We start from the raw sequence: 14,092 nt of genomic DNA, 5'->3' as shown, positions 1-14,092 counted from the left end.
TGGGGATCCGTTTTCGAGTTATTAGGCTTTAAGTATGTAGATCTTTGACCTCAATGGTCATTGTTTTGGAACTTGTAATACCTGATGACCAATTACTAGATTTGGAAACACCATCTCAATATGTGCATCCGTTTTAGATTTATCAGGTTTTAAGTATTTTCACCTTTGACCTCGATGGTCATTATTTTGGAACTTGCAGTAGTTGATGACCAATTACTAAATGTGGAAACACCACCTCAATATGTGGCTCCGTTTTCGAGTTATTAGGTTTTAAGTATGTTGACCTTTGACCTCGATGGTCATTATTTTTGGAACTTGCAGTAGTTGGTGACCAATTACTAAATGTGGAAACACCACCTCAATATGTGGATCCATTTTCGAGTTATTTGCATTTCAATTTTCGACCTTTGACCTCGGTGGTCATTATTTTGGAACTTGTAGTAGTTGATGAGCAGAATTTGGAAACACCACCTCAATATGTGGATCCGTTTTCGAGTTATTAGGTTTTAAGTATTTTGACCTTTGACCTAGATGGCCACTAATTTTGGGGACATGCAGTAATTGACAAATGATATGTTACACAGGGGTTGATAAAAGGGAACGAGTATAACCCCGTATTACATATGAGTGCTGTTAAATTATTTGTTCGTAATGTCTGATTATTATCTGCTATGTTCAAATAGGGGTTGAAAAAAGTGGTCATAAAAGAGAACGAATACAGCCCTAAAAATGATCATAAAAGGGAATGAATACATCCCTGCTATGTGTTCGTAGTCTTATGTATTATCTGCTCTTCTATGTGTTCGTAGTCTCAGTGTAATTTCTGTTATGTTAAAGTAGGGGTTCGAAAATATGCTCATAAAAGGGAACGAGTAAACCCTTGCTTTATTACGTGCTCTTATGTGTTATCTGCTCTTCTATGCGTTCGTCTTTTATGTTAAAATAAGCGTTGAAAAATAAACCATACTCTTGTGTTAGCTCTGCTATGTTACATATTCTTATGTCATTTCTGTTATGTTAAAATAGGGGTTGGAAATTAATACATACTCGTTTACTAGTTCTGCTATGTTTCATTAGGGTGGAAAATATGTTCATAGAAGGAAACGATGCTATGTTACGTAGTCTTATGTATTATCTGCTCTGCTGTGATAAAATGTTCAAATAGGGGTTGAAAAAGTGATCATAAAAGGGAACGAGTCCACCCCTAAAAAATGCTCATAGAAGGGAATGAGTTCACCCCTGCTATGTTACGTAGTCTTATGTATTATCTGCTATGTTCAAATAGGGGTTGAAAAAGTGATCATAAAAGACAACGAATATTATGTATTCTCTGCTATGTTAAAATAGGGGTTGGTTGTAAAATAAGCCATACTCTTGTATTAGCTCTGCTATGTTACATAGTCTTATGCTAAGGGGTTGAAAACGAATACACCCTTGCTATGTTACGTAGTCTTCTGCTCTTCTATGTGTTCGTGGTCTTATGTGTTACCTGCTATGTTAAAATAGTGCTTTGTGCTATCTGCTCTCCTATGTGTTCGTAATCTTATGTGTTATCTGCTATGTTCAAATAGGGGTGGGAATAAGTACACCCTTGCTATGTTACGTAGTCTCTTCTATGTGTTCGTATTCTTATGGAATTTCTGTTATGTTAAAATAGTGCTATTTGTTATCTGCTCTTCTATGTGTTCGTAATCTTATGTGTTATCTGCTATGTTCAAATAGAGGTTGAAAAAGTGATCATAAAAGGGAACGAGTTCACTCTTGCTATGTTACGTAGTCTCTGCTGTGTTATCTGCTCTTCTATGTGTTCGTAATCTTATGTGTTATCTGCTATGTTCAATTAGGGGTGGAAAATATGCTCATAAAAGAGAACGAGTACACCCCTTAAAATATGCTCATAAAAGGGAACGAGTACACCCCCTAAAAAGTGCTCATAAAAGGGAATGAATACACCCCTAACATGGAGGTCGTAAAAGACCATGGGTTGACGGGGCGTGGGTCATAGCGTATCGTGAGACAGTGGAAAATTGAGTCCTTGCTCTCAGGAGACCCTGAAAAAAAAAGCGATTTTTCAGCTACCGGGGGTCAAGTGTCGCCCACCTACTACCATCGTAGTAGTGAGTCTTCTCGGAATTATCTGTTTTCACTTACATTCTCATTTCAAGAATTATTTTCTAATAATTAGCTTCCATCTATTACCTGTATGTATTATTGGATCGGATTTGAGTTTAGCATTCCTTCGGTAGCAAAGTTATATGAGCCATGGAGCTACGAATTAACGTGAGATTCAAATCGCTTGCGTTCCTGCCGAGAATCGGAGCGGGTCTCCTATGCCAAAGTCCTGTATGCTACCCACATAGCCGTGAGTGATTTCTCTGTCTTCATTAGCCTAGAAGCATAATATTTAAACGTCTTGGATTTCATATAATTTCAGTTTTTCATCGATAGCCAATTCTGTACTGAGACAAAGTAGATCAATCAAATATACTTACCTTTCCTTTTTCTAATTGTAACGAGGTTCTTGTAACTTGGACCACGTTCTAAGACTTTTGTTAGTTGAAACATCGTCTTTAGTTTTAGTTAGTTAATCGTATGTCATTATACTCAACGTTTAATAAAATATCCCAGGATTTCTTCAATTTCTTAGGGGTGACCCTTGCCCCCGGCGTGTACCACATCGAGTTGTGTATTAATGGCAACTACGGCTAAAAATAATAAACATTGCCTTTCCCTCAAATTCGATCCGACATTTTGTTTTCGAGTTATGGTAGGAAAAGAAACCATTCCTGTTGTCAGTAACGTTAATGTTGAGTTAGGCCAAGCCAAAGAATTTGTTTTGTCTCTTTCGAATAGCGTTATTATAAGTAAGAGCAAAGAAAGAAAAGAAAAAAGTAACGAGTTCAACGTTCAATGTTACTGATTGTGACGTAGTAACAAAGGTCAAGCATACAGGTAAACGGAAAAACCGAGTAAAAAGAAAAAAGCAATTTAGTATTCAACCTAAATACTGTGAAATTGGTGTGCACAGAAAAATGTCACGAAGGAAAAGCAATTGCAACTCAAGCAGTAATAAGTTAGTTGATTTCTTGTGTGACGCAGTGATCATAAATATTGAGAAACCAACTTTGTGTTTTGAGTTACCGCTTCCTAAAGTAATTCGAATGGGTGGAAACCACATAGTAATTTATACATTCATGTTAGTTGTTTATTGGCTAACGAAACTTTTCAAAATTGTTTTTGTGTCGAAAAAACCTCGAGTAGGTGTAGGATAAACAAAAACTTCGTTAAGCCGAATTGCTTGTATTTTATGAAACAGACACTTGCAATGGTTTTGATTTTTCCAAAAAGAAAACGTTATTTGATATGATGTAAGCAGGCATCTGTGACTAGCTATGCGATTTCCAGATGGCCGTTGATATTTTCTTTTCCAAAGTAATGGAAAAACCAGTAAAGGTATATGCTAAGGCATGAGATGAGGTTCCCTCCCATATTTTGGGTAACATTATATTTATGTAACGCCCGGCGTAGGTAATTTTCGTATTATACCCTACTATATTTTTTTAATATTAACCTTTTACTCTATTATGAACCCTCATCTTGGGTTGGAAATAAATAAATGAAACTTTAATGTGGGTGGTATCTTCTAAATTTAGAAGGGCAGACACTTTAAAAAGGAGTAATGGTCTGACAAACCATCCACTGCTCAGTCCATTCTTGGTCAATTTTTAACCAGAATGTAATAAATGCAAAGTATTATGATTAATTAGTGTTGTTGTAGATTTAAGTAAAAAAATTTGATATCGTAACCAATATTTTGAAAATATTTACGTGTGTTCGTACTTGAATTTAATTTGTGTGCTATATATTTGTTTTATAGTAGTAATAATAATTAAAATAATACTAATAATAATAATAATAAAATAAATGAAAACAGATATACATTTATTGTGTTACTTTTCCAATGTGTTCGAGGTTGCTTTTAATTAAAGTAAATATTGAATGTGAATATTTTCTTAGGATAGTAATACAATTAATTCATGTGAAATTTAAGAGTACAAGGCTCTACATTAGTAAATGTTTTAGGTTACAGTGATTATTCAATACACTTATAAACATAATATATGTGTTTTATGGTAATCAATGCCAGTAATTAGTTATTCAAATTATCAAATATGCTATTTTGAAAGAATATAATAATAATAACTTTGTTTATGTTTTGATGTGTTTGATATTGTGGCACTTAAGTATTTTAAAACGACAAATATTAATATAATAAAAGACATTAATAAACTTTATTAAAATTATGGCCCAACCGTAATCCGAAATTCGTTATGTATGGCCCACGTGTTCGTTACCGTACTTCCGAATGGACTTTAAAAATTTTTCGTTATATCATCACAAGAAGGCTTGATTGATGTTAACCCTTTGAAGACCAGTGGACGAAATTTGGTGACATTAGTGAAGTGATCAGTGTTGCAGGGTTCTGTTTGTTTTTCTCTCTCACTCAAAACAAACGTCCTGTCGAGCGCCTATGTAACCATATGGTCCAGCTCATTGTATATTTAAGAAGAAAACTTTTAATTTTTAAATGAACCTCGTATAAAAGCACTCTCAAGAAATTTTCTCTCAGCCAACAAACGAATATGCATATATGTATGTGCGTCTCATCTGCGACGGAGCTCGTAGTGTTCCTCTCGCCTCCCCAAATAAAGAGCTAAAATTTAGCACAGAGAACAAATGTCGTCTCTAAAAATTCCTGCCCATGGGTTGTCATAGCTATTTTTAACTTTGACATCACCAAACTGCATCGCGAACCGAGCTGTTGCCTAGCAACACGAGGAGACGGAGAAAAAAGTGTATTAGTCTAACAAGTGTTCTGGGTGCAACAACGGCGAGTGAACATGGAAGCTGTGTTCCCGCAACTAAAACAGAACATTTTGTTAATCACAGCATATCAATACGTTAAAAGAACAGGAATCATAAAAACGCAGTTTCAAGAAGATTATTAATAATTTTAAATTTGTTGAATAATGAAAAGCAACTAGCTCATCGGAAAGAAGATGAAAGGAAAGCAACCCGCAACCTTCAGGACACCCCCCCTGGAATCACCAAAATGATTTTCCTTCAGCCCCAAAGTGAGTGAACAGTGACAGTGAAATTGTGGAAATCAACAATGTAACATAATACAACCGATAATTCGTGACAACCGCGCCTCCCGCGTTTACACAAGGTAAATGGGCCAATTATAAAATCTTATAATTATATTCAGTTATCCAGATTAAAGTGCCTAAAAGTGATGTAATATATGTTCTTGAAGTTTTAGTGTTGTTAATTAAAGTGAAAGTGAAATTTTTAGTATCCTTTACAAAATAATTATCATGGTTCAAATTTACATTTGTTAGTTTTTAGAAATGATCTAATTTACTTTTCTTTTCAGCACAAATGACCAGCGCCTATGCAACGTAATAATTTCCACATTATTAAATTGCATCAGCGCTGAGAATATAATTAGAGTTAACTTTGTGTCGGTTTCCTAAAACGTTCTGGTTCGAACTTTGAATAGTGTTGTCCAGTAGCTATATGGTAGGCTTAGATGAATGATTCGAATTGTTGTTAATTACCAAAGGAGACGTATTAGTTGTAGAGGATCGAATCTCGGACCATTGTACATGTCCAAGCCCACCTAGGGATATGTGGGATCCGAACTACGTACTGTTATAATAGGTTTTACCCCGACAACGGACAAATAAGGATCGAACCCAGTACTGTCACTAGAAAGGCTTCCCGAATAGGAACGGACCAGAATCGAACCCAAGGCGGGTTACAAATATGACTTTCCAAAACAGGGACGAGCAAGTACTGTTACAGAAATTTCTTTTCAAACAGCAACAGGTAAGCTTCTAACCCTTAACCATGCCATAAGAAAGGCGTACCGGACAAGATACGAATCCAGGCGGGTCATAACTGGAAGACCAATCTGAAAACGACCATTAGGAAGACCTAGGAGCAGATGGGAAGACAATATTAGGATGGATCTCGCAGAGATAGGAATACAAAGTAGAAACTGAATACACTTGGGTAAGGAGTCCGTGGAGAGCTTTTATGAATGCTCCATTGATCCTCCGGGTTCCATAAGCCACAAAGTTTGTTAGTTAATACTTCACAAACTTGTATTTTACCATGTAGGTTTAGCACCAGTTTCATGGAAAATGAATGCTTATAAAAATATTTTGAAATAAAAAAAACTGATGAGAATAAATAAGAAGAGCTACTTGCCATGTATATTGTCGGTACAAATGATATTGCTAATCATACTTATAATAATAACTATTATTGTGAAAATAGAACAAAACAAATACGAATGAGTAACACCTAGGGCCCCTGAAGACTATAGATTTGATACTGATAGCGGCCCTATTTGATTATTTTCCCATCTCTACTCTTCCTATTCTTTTGTAGTCTTTCACCTCTATAGTACTTTTCTCCACATTCTTAATCTTAAGTGTATGTTATCTTGCTGTTATAAATGAGTTGATGGTTTAGCTTCATCCGTTTAACTTGATGGCAGAGAGAGAGAGAGAGAGAGAGAGAGAGAGAGAGAGAGAGAGAGAGAGTAAATTTCTAACATCTTCTTTAATACTTTTTTCCCAGTCAAGCTAAACCAAATAATGATACATAGCCCACCGATTCTTCAGAACTATGATGTCTCGCATAAGACGATTTCTACAGTGTGAATTTTTATACAAGATAAACCAACAGGTAAACATTAACTCATTGAGATTTACTGTAGAATTTACATAAGAAATTCGTTAAAAAAATTTAAATACCGCTATGCATGTTATGCACGGATTCGCACACAAAATAGCTAGTAACCACTGTGAGCGAATTGAAGTAAAGTAACTCAACGTGGCAAACCACGACACGGAATTAGAAAAAAATGGCGAGTTAAGAAATCCACATAATGAAGAAATTTACGTTTTTAATGTATTGTGTTGTTGTGGAACACAATTAACAAAGCAACGAATGCATTTTAGGATGCTACCTATAAAATCTATAGGAATGTACAATTATATATTCAACACGTAAGTTATGTACGTTTATGCTATATACAGTGTTTTTGCTATCCTTGTTTACGTGTTTACTTACCTTTGGTGACCCACCTGATCCTAACCGACGTATCACTTTGCTTCCAATCGGACCAACATGCTGCGTCCTGCCCTTAGCTACATAGTAATCTTGTTCTTTTACCGGCCTTCTAGCAAATGTTGGTTAGTGTTGTTTGTACAATTATTCTTACATCGTGTACATACAAGAAGCCCCTCGGGCGCCCAAAGGTAAACGGAAGTATCTACATTTTGGTTGTTTTCAGAACAACAGCGAAAAAGGGGATTTTTGATCATTAACAATGCTGTTAAAGAATTTGTTTTCTTTTCTGCATCAATGAAAACTTAGTGTACATTGACGCCAAAAGAAAGCAAAGTCTTTAACAGTAATGATAATTATCAAAAAACGCATTTTTTGATGTTCTCAAGAAAAGGAAAATGCTGATACTTGGTTTAACCTTTCGGCGGCCGCCCTAACGTCAACCTATATAGAGAAAGGGAAGTCAATACCCTAGAAACGATTGCTGAAAATATAAAAAAGTCGCTTATGTGAAAAGAAAAGAGTACCGGTGTGAAATGTACAATTATAGACCTCTAAACTATGAAATCAGTACCGGTATGTACCCCTTACAATTAATGAACATCCATTGATGATTAGAATTTTCTTATATTTTGTATTTTGTTAAAGTCCCTCCGTAAAAGTGAGGATAGACTCTTTCGAGCTATATCTTGAGTAAAATCACAAACGTTCATAGTTTTTGTGCCAGTATAACACATTTCACATTTAAATTTGAAAAATATTAGGATAAATTCCATTCCGGCAATCTATTATTTTACAGAAAATCTACATAAATAATAGGCTACTGTTAAAAAAAATAAGAAAATTGTCTCAGTGCGAACTTTGACTGTCATTTGTTCTTTCTTTTTTTCTTTTTATATGTATTGAGGGTGAAGGTGTGAACCGCAATGCACTCTGGGTACGTGAACTGGCGGTAGTGCTAGAAAGGATAAGTTGTCCCTCCTCTTTGTTTGTGTGTGTGTGTGTTGTTAACTCTGAAGTACTTACGTTAGTAATAGAAAAGGAGTGTTATGTTCAACGTCATGTTATAAGTAATCTTCAAATGCCTGCAAAATATATTTAATTACAGTTTAGATATTAGTTTACTTTAAAATCCTGCATTTGCTTCGTATAGAAAAAAGTGCTCCGCTATCAGATTATGGGAGCAGCAAAAACGCAGGAAGTTCGATTGTCAAAATACTGAAAGTGTGAACTGTGGTAATTAAAACAAAAAAATACCGGTACCGATACTAAGTTTTTCCCACGTGTCTTGTGACTAGATCGCTGCACTGGACAACGTGTTTCGTGGTGAACAGTAAGTGTCAAACAATTACATAAAGGCGGACTGAGTGGAACCGGTGACCTGTTAGCCCCCCATGTAACAAAATTCGATTGGAATTGAGCCAGATCGTTTGGTCGTCGTTTGATCACGTTGGATCGCCAAAAATTATCGTTTGATCGCCACGCGTAGTGACGTAATAAAAGTAATTAGGTAGGGGGATCGAACCAAATTCGATCGGAATTGGGTCAGATCGTTTCATTGTCGTTTGATCGTCAAAAATTATCATTCGATCGCCACGCGTGGTCACGTAATAAAAGTAATTAGGTAGGGGGATCGAACCAAATTCGATCGGAATTGGGTCAGATCGTTTCATTGTCGTTTGATCGTCAAAAATTATCATTCGATCGCCACGCGTGGTCACGTAATAAAAGTAATTAGGTAGGGGGATCGAACCAAATTCGATGGGAATTGGGTCAGATCGTTTCATTGTCATTTGATCGCGTTTGATCGCCGAAAATTATCGTTTGATCGCCACGTGTAGTGACGAAATACAAGTAATTGCTTAGGGGAGCTAACAGGTTAACCTGTTAGCCCCCATCAAACCAAATTTGATCGGAATTGGGTCAGATCGTTTCATTGTCGTTTGATCGTCAAAAATTATCGATTGATCACCAGCCTCAGTGACATAATACAAGTAATTAGGTATGGGGGCTAACAGGTTAACATGTTAGCCCCCCCATCGAACCAAATTTGATCGGAATTGCATCAGATTGTTTCATTATCGTTTGATCGCGACTGATCGCCAAAAATTGTCGTTTGATCGCCACCCATAGTAACGTAATACAAGTAATTATTTAGGGTCGGCAAATAGGTTAAGCTGTTAGACCCCCATCGAATCAAATTCGATCGGAATTTTGTCAGATCGTTTCATTGTCGTTTTTACGCATTCGATGGCGAAAAATTATTGTTTGATCGCCACCCGTATTGACGTAATACAAATAACTAGGTAGGGAGGCTAACAGCTTAACATGTTAGCCCCATCGAACAAAATTTCTTTGGAAATGGGTCAGATTGTTTCATTATCCTTTGATCGCGTTTGATCGCCACCCGTAGTGACGTAATACAAATAATTAGTTAGGGTGGCAACAGGTTAACCTATTAACCCCCCATCGAACCAAATTTGATGGGAATTGGGTCAGATCGTTTCATGGTCGTTTGATCACGCTTGATCGCCAGCAATTATCGTTCGGTCACAACGGGCGTAACAAGTTAACCTGTTAGCCCCCGTCGAAGCAAATTTGATTGGAATTGGGTCAGATCGTTTCATTGTCGTTTGATCGCCTGCCGTAGTGACATAGTACAAGTTATTAGGTAGGGGGCTAACAGGTTAAGCATCTTGATTAAAACCAGCCAACCCTGCCCAATTCCGATCAAATTTCGTTTCATGTGGGGCTAACAGGTTAACCTGTTAGTCCCCCTACATAATTACTTATATTACGTTAATACGCGTGGCGATCAAACAATAATTGGTGGCGACCAAACGCGATCAAACGACGATCAAACGATCTGACCCAATTCTGATCAAATTTGGTTTCATTGTGGGGTAACAGGTTAACCTGTTAGTTTCCCTACATAATTACCTATATTACGTTAATACGCGTGGCGATCAAACAATAATTGGTGACGATCAAACGCGATCAAACGACGCTCAAATGATCTGAACCAATTCCGAGCAAATATGGATTCATGGAGGGTTAACAGGTTAACCTGTTAGTCCCCCTACATAATTACTTATATTACGTTAATACGCGTTTCGGTCAAACGATAATTATTGTCGATCAAACGCGATCAAACGACGATCCAACTATCTGACCCAATTCCGATCAAATTTGGTCCGTAATCACCTACATTACATTAATACGCTACCGTTGACCTGTTAGCCCTTCATGTAACAAAATTGGATTGGAATTGAGCCAGATCGTTTGATCGGGTTTGATCGCCAAAAATTATCGTTTGATCGCCAGCCGTAGTAACGTAATAGGGTAGCTAAGGGGTAAGGGGTTAACGTAGTGGCGTAACACATGTAATTATGTAGGGGGTTAACATGTTAGCTCCCATCCAACCAAATTTGATCCAATTATTTCACAATACGCGTGGCGATCAAACGATAATTCTGGTGATCAAACTCGATCAAACGACAATAAAAAAATCTGACCCAATTCCGATCAAATTTTGTTCGATTAGGGACTAACACGTTCACCTTTTAGTCTCCTACGTAATAACTTGCATTATGTCACTACGCGTGGCAACCAAGCGATTTTTTGGCAATCACACGTGATGAAACAAAAATTAAACGCTCTGACCCAATTCGCATGAAGTTTGGCTGGGTGGTAGGCTAACAGGTTAATCCCCTACATAATAACATGTGTTACGCCACTACGCTGACCTGTTATCCCCCTTCCTAATTTGTTGTATTACGTCACAACGGATGGCGATCAGACCATAATTTTTGGCGATCAAACGACAATGAAACAATCTGACCCAATTCCGATCAAATTTAGTTCGATGGTGGGCTAACAGGTTAACCTGTTACCCCCCGTGGCGATCAAAGGATAATTGTTGGCGATCAAAGGACAATGAAACGATCTGACCCAATACCGATCAAATTTGGTTCGATGGGGCGTTAGCATGTTAACCTGTTGGTTCCCCTACCTAATTACTTGTGTTACGTCACTACGGGTGGCGATCAAACAATGATGAAACAATCTGATCTATTTCCAATGAAATTTTTGTTCGATGGGGGGCTAACATGTTAAGCTTTTAGCCCCCCTACCTAATTACTTGTATTACGTCAATACGGGTGGCGATCAAACAATATTTTTTCGCGATCGAACGCGTAAAAACGACAATGAAACGATCTGACCCAATTCCGATCGAATTCGGTTCGATGGGGGGGGGGTTAACAGGTTAACAGGTTAACCTATTTCCCGACCCTAACTAATTACTTGTATTACGTTACTACGGTTGGTGATCAAACGATAATTTTTGACGATCAAACGACAATGAAACGATCTGACCCAATTCCGATCAAATTTGGTTTGATGGGGGGCTAACAGGTTAGCCCCCTAAGCAATTACTTGTATTTCGTCACTACGCGTGGCGATCAAACGATAATTTTCGGCGATCAAACGACGTTCAAACGATCTGGCTCAATTCCAATCGAATTTTGTTACATGGGGGGGCTAACAGGTCACCGGTCTAAAAACTCATAGATCACTTGGTCCTGTACTACATGACAGAATTTCAGAGACCTAGAATAAGCGATGACGCGAGAGGTATCTACATCCTCTACAACAATTAAAGGCTTACAACAATGGAAAGCACAAAATATCAAAAAATGATTACCTTATGAATCATACACTACATTACGGTATACCAAATGCCGAAATTTCAGAATCTTAGAATAAATGATAACGGGAAAAGCATTGGATTCCTTCAACAATCAAAAGCTTACAGCAATGGAAAGAACAAAATGCTGTAAAATTTTCGCCTTGAAGTTCATATATTACTTCATTTTGTACTCAGTGACTGAATTTCATTTTCCTTGTGCAAACGATAACGGGAAAGGGATCAGATTTATCCACAACAATTAAAAGGTTACAACAATGGGAACGAAAATACATAATAAAATTTTCGCCTTCATATTCATACATTGCTACATTCTTTGCTAAATGCCAGAATTTCAAAGTCCTAGAACAAGCAGTAACGCGAAAAGCATTGGATTCCTCTCCAACAATTGAAAGCTTACAATAATGGAAAGAACAAAATTTCAAAAAAATGTCAACTTGTGATTCATACATTACATCACGCTATACTAAGTACCAGAATTTCAGTGTCCTAGAACAAATGATAACGGGAGAAGTATAGGATTTATCTGCAACAATTAATAGCTTGCAACAATGGAAAGAACAAAATGTCGAAAAACTGTCACCTTGGAACCTATAGACAAAATCATGCTGTACTAAATACCAAAATTCCAGAGTCCTAGAACAAATGGTAAGGGGAGAGGCATTGAATTCCTCTTCAACAATTAGTTGAACTCAACAATGAACGAGTCAAGAATTCGAAAATCTGCACGGAACAATTGCTGCGTATAGTCATTATCTTCAAACAGACTGACAATGAAGAACGTAGTTCAGTATTTCTAAAAGTTATTAGTCATTTTTTGAATATTAATTAACATTGAAAAAATAGGACGATAGCAACGCCATCTCTTATCACAGAAACAAACTTTTTGTGGCTTTAGATCATCCTTAACTTATTATTTTTCTCTGTAATGTTTGGTGTTAAGTATGTTGTATAAAATCCTGCAACAGCTACTTCTAAATAGTTTTCAAATGGATAATGCAAATACATGCTTAGTACAGATGAACAACCGTTTAAATTAAATACTTTCATTTATTATATAATAAAAGTTGAAATGAATAAATGGAATATCCGAGTAAGGTTATCAGACCAAACTGTAATAAAGAAGAAGAATGGTATATTGCTACCTGATAATATAAGATGTCTAATAGTTGGATCTAGTGGTTGTGGTAAAACAACGTTAATGATTGATAATTTTTTGTTAGCATCTGACTGGTTAAAATATGCAAATGTTTATATCTATTCTAAAAGTCTACATCAGCCTAAATACCAACAGCTAATACAACTTTTCCAAGACATAGAACGATATATTAATAAGACAATTGCAATAGTAAAAGGAAACAACGAAGAGATTATTCCATTAGATGAATGTGAGAACGATTCTGTGGTAGTGTTTGATGATTTCATTTTAGAACAACAAAATCATGTTAGACAATATTTTACTCGAGGTCGTCATAAAGGTTTAAACTGTTTCTATCTCAGACAAACATATTCTAAAGTACGAAAACAGCTAATAAGAGATAACTTAAATTTTCTTTGCATCTTTAGACAGGATAACATAAATTTAAAACACATATATGATGAATTTGTTGGATCAGATATGTCGTTTGAAAAATTACAATCTTTATGCAATAAGTGTTGGGAAAAAGAGCATGGTTTCTTAACAATAGATATGACTAGGAAAACGAGTAATGGTAAATACAGAAATAAAATTAAAGTTTTTTTAAAAGTATAGACTGGAGTGAAACGTGATTGAACGTATCTAAACTTGTAAGTTGTATTACGTTGGGTTACGTTTTTATTTTTTCTTTATATAATAAATGAGTCAGTTAGATGCTGCTGAAGCTAAGAAATATATAAAGTTAAAAGAAGAACTTGTTAAAAGATTTAAGGAAATTAAACAAGCTAATCGAAGTAAATATGAAAAATATAAAGAACAAGATCAACCTGTTATAGCTACAATTGAAGGCTTAGGACAAAATATATCAAAAGTAGCAGAAGAAAATAAAAATTTATTTCAAGAGTTAGTTCCAGTTGTAAATAAAAGCGCGAAAGTAGATTCAAGCTTATTAGTAACACCTCCTATGTATGAGAGTTCAATAAGTGAAAGTGATACGCCTAAAACAGAAGAAATTAAACATATGAAAAAGCAAATTAAGTATAAAGTAGAAGGAATAGAATCTTTACCAGCTAACCATTTTGGTAAGATTTCTTCGAGATATT

The sequence above is a fragment of the Thermobia domestica genome, chromosome 18 (assembly GCF_964235325.1).
Source record: "Thermobia domestica chromosome 18, izTheDome1.hap1.1, whole genome shotgun sequence".
In the NCBI taxonomy this organism is placed as follows: Eukaryota; Metazoa; Arthropoda; class Insecta; order Zygentoma; family Lepismatidae; genus Thermobia; species Thermobia domestica.
Note: the sequence above shows the minus strand (reverse complement) of the source record.